This window comes from Rhinolophus sinicus, linkage group LG02 (assembly GCF_036562045.2).
Source record: "Rhinolophus sinicus isolate RSC01 linkage group LG02, ASM3656204v1, whole genome shotgun sequence".
NCBI lineage: Eukaryota > Metazoa > Chordata > Mammalia > Chiroptera > Rhinolophidae > Rhinolophus > Rhinolophus sinicus.
This window is the reverse complement of record NC_133752.1, coordinates 6350241-6361814: the sequence shown is the minus strand read 5'-3', so window position 1 is coordinate 6361814 and position 11574 is coordinate 6350241. Positions and strand designations below refer to the sequence as shown.

At 42.4% G+C, this 11574-nt stretch overlaps 1 long non-coding RNA gene across 1 annotated transcript in view; it reads right to left on the bottom strand.

Annotated features, from left to right (window-relative positions):
• Positions 1–622: 622 nt before the first annotated feature.
• The window catches only part of LOC109452138 (uncharacterized), a 119482-nt gene continuing 108530 nt past the window's right edge, over positions 623–11574 (bottom strand). Inside the window, exon 3 of the long non-coding RNA XR_012492631.1 lies at positions 623–898. This is a non-coding gene — a long non-coding RNA (uncharacterized LOC109452138). The remainder of the gene's footprint in view (positions 899–11574) is intronic.

Here is an 11574-nt window from a genome sequence, read left to right as displayed (position 1 = left end):
AATGAATGAATGAATGAATGAATGACTAGATAAATAGATAAATAAATAAATAAATAAATACATACATAAATAAATAAAGCCGTAGTTCATTCTGTTCCCTCCTCTTGGTTTGCTCAGGGGCCACCTCTCTTTGGAGGATACACACATATGTTCTTTCAGGTCTCAGCACCCCCAATCCAGTCTGTCTCCCTTTCACTCCACTTTCTATTCCCATATCTGACCACTTCCCCAAACATGGTGAAAATAATGTGCCCCATTTGGGGAATTTATTAAAACATCTCTATGAGGAGTAGAGTGGGGGGAAAAAAGGAGAACCCAGCATTTGCCATGTACTGGCTCAGCTGTTTTACATTTTATCCCATAACATATAACTACATAACACATCCATGTGTGTTATATATAATGTGCAATATAATTTTCATAATTTTATTATTTACCTATTGTAGAATAACTATATGTACTGATACATTATATCTGTATTGTAAACTATAAATATTGTGTGTAATATTTATATATTATCGAACAAATATATAGTGATACTTGTAGAGACTAAATATTCAATAAGTAAATGTATCTATTTACCACTAATTTATATATAAATGTTTCTTTATATGACAGTCAATACATTCAGATGTGGGCTTTATTTCAATGAAAAGTTGAAAAAGAAAAAGAAAAGGAAAAAAAGCAAAGAAAAGAATCAACAGAGAATTGCCAAATCTCAAGAACAGATCGCTGTCTGTGCATTCACTGGGAAAATTTGAGCTGCTTACACGGGACAGGTGGGCGAAGCTACCGGACTTGCAGGAGGGAACTGGCATGGTGCGGGCATCTCCACGCAGTCAGGAGAGGAAGTCATGGCTGCTGCCAGCCTGATCCACGTGCCACACGCTATCACCATCTGAATGGGAAAAAGAAAACACACGTCATTCTCTCCAAATATATATGTTTCGCTTCTAGGGAGTTGCTAAAGAATAAAGTGAACAGTCACGAATTCTAGAGAATCGCTCTGATTCACACACTGACATCTGTCCTGGCTCCGTGCAGTTTTCACGAAATGTACAGCAAACTCCCCAAAAGCTTTCTCCGTGTTGGCAGTGGCACCCGGAGCCAAGCACGAAGCAAAATATTAACATTTCACACAGCAAGGGGGTCACACCATGTGAGCTCCGGGAACAAAGTGCCTCTGTTTCCCCAGAGTTTACGCGGATGACAGAGCCTCTTTGGCACAGCTCATTACGAATGCTCTGACTGCTTCTCCCAGAAGAATGTATTGACTTTTGTTGGCATTGAAAAGATGCTCAAAAGATCAAAATAATAAAATCAAGTGACAACAATCTCCACAGGAATGAAATGCTGCTGCTCAATGATGCCTGAGCTGGTTGAATCCAAGAGAGGTGCTTCCCATGGAGAGCCCTGAGTGAATGGTGCCTTTTGCTGAGGAGGCCCTGGCCTCTGAGACAGAGGAGGTGTTGGTGCAACATATGCCAGATCTCAAGGATGGCTACTTCTCTCCAAGGGAAGGCTGGTGGTGCAGAAACACTCGGAGGCTTCCTTGGGAGGATATTGGCACAGTCGCAGTGACAGTCAAATCCTTCTAGCTCTTCAGGTCATAAAGTACCTCCTCCGGGAGGAAATTTACAAAGAAAACTCCTTGACACCCTTTGAGATCTCGGACCCCCCTTGGAAAATCTGATTTCTTTCTCCACGGTGATTAACTAATCAGAAATGAAGGACCAGAATGGGCCCTGGTGAGCAATTCAAGATCCCAGGCCTTTTTTGCATATCTAATATATGTCTATTGGTTCACATACATTATTTCTAGTCTTCTTCTAGAACCGGGCAACTTAAATACTATTGTCTCCCTTTTAGAGGCTAGGAGGCTGAGGTGTCCCAAAGCAGGTCATCTTGTTTGGACATATGCCACGTTAAGTAACTATGTGGTGCATATGGGATTAAAAACCAGATCCATCAAACTGTAAAGCTTGGGCTTTGTCCAACATTGCATGCCATGGCTGAAAGAATGTTTACTAATTACTACATTTCTTTATGTTCTAGCAATATGAATTACATGGGAAATGGATTTTAGAGCAGTTCCCAAAGTTTGACATACAGATCACCCGGAGATCTTATTACGTGCACACTCAGATTCAGCAAGTCTGGGCGGGCCCCGGCATTCTGCATTTCCAGTAAGTGCCCTAATGACACAGATGCTTCTGATCAGAGGACCACTGTGTATGAATGTTTAGAGCATAAATCTAAGGAGTAAGACCTAGAGCCCTTTTAGGCACAGTATTTGTATTTACATCAAGCAGCCTTCACTAGGTCCTCTCAGGATTAGTGTTTTGGGGGTCATCAGTAAGGGTGGTACCTAAATATGTTTCACATCAGGAACATTTAATTTCCCTTTATTCAACCCATCCACAGAGATTCATTGGCTGTCTACAAAAATAGTCATAGCTAACATCTGTCAGGTGCTTTACAGCTTAGAAAAATTCTTTACATGTGTGACCGTATTCAATTCTCAGAAAAAAGTAAAGAAAACAAAATAGACACTGTTACTGATATAATGCTAATGTTCAGAGAGATGAGGTGACATGTAGCTGACCCGTGTCACAGATTTTATTAGAATATTCAGTGTTTCTGAATCCCAATACCACACCGAGGCATTATTTGCATGATGTTGATGGGACGTGAGTTAGTTTGCTAGGCTACAGTCACAAAGTACCACACCCTGAAGGGCTTAAACAATAGAAATGGATTGTCGTTCAGTTCTGGAGGCTAGAAATTGTGAGGGAGACATTGCCCCATCCCCCACTCCCAATTTCTGGTGGGTGCTTGGCAATCTTTGGTGCACTGAGCTCATAGCCCCATCACCCTCCTCTCTGCCTTCATGTTCAAATGGCATTCTTCTTGTGTGCATGTCTTTCCAAATTTCCTCTGTTTATGAGGACACCGATCACTCTTTTGGTTTAGGGTATCACCCTACTCCAGTATGAACTCATGTTAACTTAGCTACTTAGTTCAATGACTTTATTTCCAAATAAGGTTGCGTTCTGAGGTACTAAGGTTAAGACTTCAGCATAAGAATTTGGGAGAGGGTGGGGGATGCAATTTAACCCATACGGTAGGTGTCGCTTGGTCCCCATTTGGGCAGACAGCAACTATACACATATCCAAATCATTACACATAAAAGATAGGACAAGACAGGTTTCCAGTGCATCTTGAAAAGTCCTGAGGTGAAGGCGATAGTGGTCTCCTGCTTTCACCAAGACTGCATTTGTAGGTTGGTGACTCCCGGTGACCCTTGGCATACCAGTGAGATTTAGAAAGGCAGAGTATTTCAGTCATCAAGAACAGAGTTTGCCAGAGAAGGAGAGTCAGTCCCCAAACGTGTTCTGAGAACAGGAAGTAGAGATATTTCTTCTAAATTATAAAACAAGAAAGTAAGATTAGAACTAATTAATGATGATTTTATATTTATTTCAGGAGACACAAATAAAACAGCTCCCCAGGTCCAGTCTTAGTCTGTAAAATGAGAGTATTAAGTCTAATATCACAGCAGGTGGCTTTTTTCATTTTTTAGTGTAAAAAAGTGTTTGTCAAAGCATGTATGCTAAGGCCTCACTGGATATCTGCGGTATACTGCTAACCATTGAAAAACGATCTACTGTGTGAAGCAAGAAAGAACAATTATTGTCATTGCATTCTAGTATCTAGGTGACTTTTAGACTGGGAAAGAAGTGAAGGTTTTGTTAAATTAAAACAAACCCAGGCCTTGTTTACAGGCTTGTGGATTTAAGAGAGCAGGTTGTCATTTTAATTGACAGAGGATTCTGATACTCTATCAAGAGGATTTATTTAAACTCTTCTGGACCATCTCAGAACTCACAGTCCTGTGTATGAAAACACCCCTTTCTCAGCTCAGAGAACGACATCTTTGAGGAGCTGACGTTGAAAAAATGTAGTCACCAACATTCAGGGAGAAAGAGATATTCACACCCTGACCAGAGCTTATCTCACAAGATAAACAGCAAGGCCCTGATTCCCACAGAAACACATTTTGACAAGGTCACGGACTCTCCTCCTTCCTCGGGCCTCAGTTCCCCAGCACACGACAGGAGTCTTGTCTGAGTCCAAGAGCTTAGGGACTGGTGGAGAGAGAACTCATTCATTTTGTGAACCCTCATCTCTCCCTTAGCTTTTATAGACTGTCTAAAGTAAAAGATGAGCTTTGCTCCCTCTTCTTATTCCATTCACAGAGTGATTTAAAAATGGGCCTTTCTATTTTCAGCTAATATCATCCTCTTTATCTAATAGTCAGAGGCCCCATAAATCTACCCCTTCCCCACTCCACCCAACATGCAATCGGTTTTCCCCCAGCACACAGCCCCTCTGTAATCACACTGGTTGTAGTGCTCTCATCACTTTCAATACAAGGTGCTTTCTGGACTTTTCACAGTTGTTTTTAAGCTCACCTCAACTGAAAGCTCTCACCATGACCTCTCTCCCCTCTTCCCTTTACATCTATCTCACCCTAGTATAGGGTGACCAAAATCTCGCCCGTGTCCACTGTGACCTAGGCCAGGCCCATGGCAGGCATCACCAGAGGATCACAGCATTCTGTCCTGCTAAGTTTGGAGAGGTGCCAATGCCGTGTGGGGCGATCTGCGGGGTCTCTGGTCCCGCTCCCCACATAAGAACGCAGGATATGGTGAGGCCGAAAGGAACACCCACGGAGCCATAGGTAGGGGAGTCATACCACTGTATTCTCTCTGGCGGCACTATACTCTCACTGGAGGCTGGGTTGGAGACACAGGAAGCAGGAGCCACACAATTCTCAACCCTCACTGCACCACTTGCAGGCTCAGCCACCATCTTCTTGCTAGACCCCATTTTCTGCTAGCGTAGCCACAGCAGTTATATTAGTGGCCAATGGCTCACCGGTTACAGCTGACGGCCGACTAGCCACAGTTGATGGCCATGCAATCACAGTTGATGGTCATTTACTACCTGAGCCAGCACCTTTCTATGTGAGGCCGAGAGCCTGGAAACTGCTTTCTGGGGCTCTGTCCCCACAGCCAAGAAGCATTATTCTTTTGCCATTAACACACATGTCTAACTCTCACAACCCCTGCCCCTCCCACAAAAGGGAAGATTTTAAGTTCACAGAAAGATACAAGTGAAAGGATAGTGAGGGGGAAAGTCAGCTTAGGATGATTGATGTGCAGACGATTTCGTAGGACACTGAGGGAGCAGACATGGGGTAGAGTGAGCACGCGTGTCAGACTCGGGAGAAGCACAGTGAGGGTTCAGTGGGACGGAGGAACTGAAGCAGCGCTCACTAGCATGTGTCACTACCCATCACAGACCAGACGGTAACCAGGAGTTTCACGCATGCATCCTCATCTCTCCCTCCCAGGAACTTTATAGGCTGCTGTTGCCCAGTTTGCAGATGTGGAACCGATGTGTCACACTATTTGATGACTTCGCCCAATTAACAAGAAGTCAATAAAATGCCGTGTTCTTCCTTCTGTAGGGAAGTGGAGACGACGGCCAACAGTTAAGTGCACATTCTCGTACTTTCTTGTAACAGCTTGTTAACATTCTTGCTGCCATTTTGAGACCTTCATTTGGGTCATCTTCTCCTAAATGTTTTCAAAGAAATCTTTAGTCAAACTAAAGAGTGAAGTGTGTACTTGAAAGACGGGAGGGGAGACAAGGGATCATTTGCTAGAATTCTGTTCATGTGAACCTCCAGTTTTCGAAACCAGAGAAACTGTTTTACTGTTGGTCAAATCTCAGGGTGGAAAATATACCATTTTCACAGAATAGAATTCTTGTTCACTGATAGGCAAATCTACAAAAGTCACATCTGATTAATCATCCACTATTTAAATTAAACTCCTTCAATAGCCTTTGAGAATTGCAGGCATTCATTATTTTTTTACTCAGTACAGCAGAGAAGGTTGACATAAACAGTATTGCATGCTTTTCGGTCATATTCTTGGGCATGAGTTTCTACATGGAGACTCACAAACTTCAAAGAAGAAGCAGAAGCCACCATGTAGCTCAGTAAGAGGGACACAGTCCAGAACTCTAGACATGTCATTCAGCCATTGAACAAATATTTATTGTCTGCCTGCTATGTGTCAGGCATTGTTTTATGTTCTTGGAGTACAAGAGTCAGCCTTGCCCTCATAGCATTATATTCCATCAGGATAGTACAGATGATAAAATATTGACATAATAAATTTATAAAATTATATCATACATTTGAAGGCAATAAACGGTAAGGGAGAAAGAAAATTCAGACCAGGATAAAGGTCATCAGGATTTGCTAGGGTGAGGAGATTGTTGCCATTTTAAGCAGGGCAGTCTGGGTAGGCCCATCAAGAAGATGATATTTGAGTGACGTCTTCGAGCTCATTTAAGTTAACTATGCCTGCAGGGCACATTGTTAAACTTCTCTTATAAGCTAGCGTAGGCTCCGTGGACTCTATGAGGGAGACGGCTGGGTTTGGGGATGGATTATGAGGGGATCTCAATTAAGGCGTAGTGAAAAGACTGGCCTCCTGGGCAGTGGGAGCTGGTCATCGCCAGGAGCCTGGAAGGGTAGAATCACAATCAAGTGGTGAGAAATGAGTTGTGATCCAGAAGGATATCAGCGGTCAGAGCCAGAGAAGCTAGTGCCAGATACTGGGCCCCAGGACCACACCTGGTTTTAAACAGTAACAAATGACTTGGGATCAGAAGCCAAAAGAATTAGGGGCAGGTCATGAATTAAAATTTAAAGTGAATCGGAGAGTTCAAGGAGCCTGCTTTTAGACGGACATTTTTGGGCTGTTAAAGGTGAGTTGATCAGGTTAGTTGGTGGCAAGCGTAACCCCAGATGCCCTGCGTGGCCTGCTGACTTTCCTTGTCTACAGTAGCAGGATGGGACGCACATGCAGACGGGTGACTGTTGTCCTCTACAGAGAATTCAGGATAAGGAATGGCACACCTGGTAGAGTCATGTGCTAGGGAAATGGCACAGGTAGATACGAGGCTAAAGCTATGATTAGATTTCCCTGGAGTATTTTACGATAACCCAGTTCACGCTTTTAAAGGTGCTGTAAAATGGAGTTGTATACCAAAGAGAGAGAGGGAGAGAGAGAGAGAGTGAGACCAGGCCACACAAAGGCAGGGAGGTGAACTAGGCACAGGGCTGAGGTAAGAGGGACAAAAGGATGGCTGGTAGAAACATACAGATAAACAAGAATTCTCCACTGAAACTCTGCAGCATGAAAAGAGTTAGAGGATAAGTATCACAGAGTAGATACATTTGGTGTTTCTATAGTTAGTTCCTTACAATGTAAATCCATCACCTTTTTAAGGTAGAATTTCTTTTTTAATCCTTTCCATCTCCCTCATGAGAGTGCTAGTAACCATCTAGCAACCATCAGTTTTTCCTCTATATCTCAAAGACTATTTACTTTGCTCATTTATTCAGTTTCTTAGATTCCACATATAGGTGAGATCATATGGTATTTGCCTTTCTCCGTCTGACTTATTTCACTTAGCATAATGTTATGACCCAGCAATTCTACTCTTAGGTATCTATCCAGAGAAATCCAAAATGCTAACTCAAAAAAAATACATGCACCCCTATGTTTATTGCAATGCTATTCGCAATAGCCAAGACATGGAAACAACTGAAATGCCCATCGGTAGATGACTGGATTAAGAAACTGTGGTACATTCATACAATGGAGTATTATTTGGCTACAAACAAGAATGAAATCTTACCATTTGCAATGATATGAATGGACATAGAGAATTTTACTATCGTATCTGCATGTGTGCAGTTCAGTGGTGTTAAATACATCCGTAATGTGCCACCATCACCGCCATCCATGCATAGAACTCGTTTCATTTTATGAAACTGAAGCTCTATACCCATTAAACAATCTTACTGTTTGAACAAACTGGAGTGAATTCTGTTTTCTGCAACCAAGAACTCTGACTGATAAAATGGCCATAGAATCTCAGAGAAGACACAACTGGGCAAGGCAGTGTTGACACCTTGTTCTTTTTTCTGCACTTGGCCCCTGAGTAGCAGTCCTAGTTTGGTAGTTAAGTCTTTTGGTTTATGACCAAGTCAGGACATAGGCCTCTCCCAGGAATAAAATGCCTGCATGGGCACCTTAATATCATAAAACTGTGGTAATCAAAGTGATACATAGGATCCAGAAAGAAAGGACTGAGGAAAGAAATGTGTGTGGGCATTGAAAAAATTACTTCTTGGTCCCATAATTCCAAATCACAAATATCCTTCTATGCATATTGTGGATTTCTGAATCATTGCATGTTACTCAAATGAGATCATTCTTTGGCTGACTCACCTGTTAAGGTTTTAGAATAAGAATAGGAATATAAAGAAGGAAAAGGAGGAAAATTAAGAGAAGGAGAAGGGGAGGAAGAGGAGAAGAAGGAGGAAAAGCAGCAGCCATATATGCAGTCCTCTAGGAACTGGAAAATGGGCCTGACCATTATTCTCAGCAAACATATTTCAATTTTCCTTTTTACAAACAAGGCACCCAAGGTCCAAAGCACACAGTTAAGTAGCGGTAGAAGGCAGCGGTTTTTTTGGAGTGAAAACAGTTCTGTTTAGTACAACAACTTTTTACTGCACACCTGGGAAATTCCTGCCATCATGGGGGATACCAGGAAAACATGACCTCTAAAGAACTTGCAGATGCTGGGGAATATGGGTACATGAATCAGGGGCCATTTGGGGGCATAAGTGGAGGGAACACAGGGTTTTTGAGATGACAAAAGACATCAGTTGAAAGTGGCAACATCCCGGTTTGCTCCAAACAGTTCTGTTTTTTTTTAACCCATTGCCCTAGCTTTATTAACAATAGTGTTCTGTTTTATTCTCAGTGTTTTGATTTGAAGAATAAATGACATTTCACCCCATAACAGATAATCCCATAGGGAAGAAAGAATTGCGACCACTCTGCTAGTTCAGGGCACATGGGAAGAGCAACTGTGATCCTCGTACCGTCCAGTCCCCTACTAGCCACTTGCATTGGGGGGGGGCGGGGGGTGTGCAAGTGTGTGGTGTTCTCCAAGTTTCACTTGGTGAGTGAGGAGTTTACTGCCTTGCCTGCATTATGTAAGGGGCACATTCTATTCTCTGTCTGAAGAAAGTTCCTGTGTTCAAAGGGCCAGCACTGCATCATCTCATTCCCTTTGTTCATTTCCTACATCTGTGCCTGAAGGGTTTCCCTCTCTCATGATGTAAACACACCGGACCGGGTCCAAGTGTGTCTTCCAGATGAAGGTCTGGCCACTGGGACAGTCTCTTAGCTTCAGATTTTCTCTGAGTTCCAGAGGCATCTTGAGAAGTTATTTCTCTGAGCTATATCCTTATTTTTAATGATAAATTCAGGATACTGGTATTCACATCATGGCAGATGTTTGCTGCACAGACGCGGGCAACTCTTTCTTTGCAAGTCACCTGAGTGTACAGGTCCAAAGATTTATATTTGGGCTGAGAACTACCAGCAATATTTTGCCCCCAGTCAGGATCCATGTTATCCATTCCAGTTTTTACCAAAATGTGTCTAAAAGGGTACACATTTCTCATTGCTGCACTTAAAACAATTACCTTCCTTCCCATTGGTTGAGTTTAAAACAAGCAAACATGAATTTTATTAAGTCAATGTCACTACTGAAATACTGGTTCTCTCCATTGTATTCATTGGGGTTCTACTTCTCTTTCAAAAAGAAAGGGGTTCTGTGTTATGCTTTGGACATCATTAGCACAACCTCCTAATTTTGCTATTAAGAAATGTGAAACCTCAAGAGCTGAAATGCTGCTACACTGTCACACAAGATATAGTTTACGTTGGTTCCCAGCGGAAGTTGTTTTTGTTGTTTCCCCTTTTTCTTTATTTCTTAAAAAAAATAAAATAATAATCTGTGCTTATTTACACTTCATGGGAAAAGCATCATTAGCATTTTGTACTTTTCTTCTTCCCTGGGGATTATTCTACATCTGAAAGGGCTTCGTTCATTAATGAATAATGAGAAAGTTTTCAGGAAATTTTTCCACTACAGCCCTGCTCCCATCCCGTTCTCTTCCCCCAATGTAAAGAGTGTGTGATCCAGGCCAAGAAGTAACCGCAGGCTTTGTAGGCACTTTTTTTTTTTTTTCCTGGCTTCAAAGTCACATATTCCCCAATAATGACAGCCATTCCTGCTTGCCATGGCTGCAAGAGATGGTTGTTGCCACGGACTCCCAAAACGAACATGGTAACTTTTATTAAACAGTGGCCTTCAAATAGATGTAATTGAATATGTAAATTGGATTTACACACTCAGATTTGGAAAACAGTGACTCTAAATACAGAGTAAGACTTACATTCACAAAATGATACTGGATTGTACATACAAATCAGCTCTCATTGAATCTTTGAAAATGAGAGCACATTTCTTCCAGATTTACCACACATTCCATCCTGGATAGCTAGAGCAAATTGTCACCAAACTTAGCTGAAAAATATGAAATGCTCACGATAGTTATTTCTTCCCCCTCCTCATGAGGGGCTTTGCAGGTAATGTATTTACAGACTGTTTAAAATGTGATACAAACTAAGTCCCTAAATTTCCCTCCCACTGATGGTGCCGTTTGGGTAAATCACACTCTTCGGCATTTGCATCGATACAAGAAGAACATACCACGCAGCACAAATAACCTCATTTCCATAAAACGGCCTTTTAAAATTAGAAAATGTATAATTCATTCGGGGTAGTTATTACCACTTTTGGACTGGAGGGATTTAGACTTGTATTTAAATGCAAATAACTATTTTTTCTCAGTTACACATAGGAAGCCACAAAACTTAGGAACTCTGATGTACCCTTATCCTTCACGATAAATTCAGTATAATAGTATTAACAACAAAGGAGATTCGCATGACTCATTCCCGTTCACACCAATCTCTCACATCTCAGATGTGGCCCTCCACACTCCAGGGGAGACACCTGTCATTTTACATGTAAGGAATCTGAGGCCCAGAGGAGTTAAGCGACATGACAGAAAGTGGCAGATCCATTGCTTAAGCCCTGACAGGAAGACGGAATGCACAGACAGTCACCCAGAGAGGGTCAAGCATGGGGACAAGGTAGCCAGAGAGAGGGTGGAAGTGAGAGAGAGCACAGGAAGAGACACAATTTTGAAAGAGCAGAAAATGCCCAGAAGAGATGGGTCAGGCAGACTCTAGCCAACGGCCTGACTGCCTCTGATCCCCAGCTCTCTGCGTGCTGGGCTCCAGCTCCCAGATATTTAAGGCGACTTGTGGATATTCACAACCAAGACGTCGGACCCTGGAGCCTGGTTCCTTCCCTGCAACCTTGCTCCTTGTGTTTCTTTTATTCCAGAAGGCTGTTGATCCTGTAGTCACTTACGCAGGGAAAAGTATCTCTATGCCTTGCTTTCTCATGTGTTAGGCATCAGAGCTGCGATTCCAAAAAGGAGTCTGGTTTCTGGCCCCTGGGTCTTGCACACCTTAAGAGTCCTCACTTCT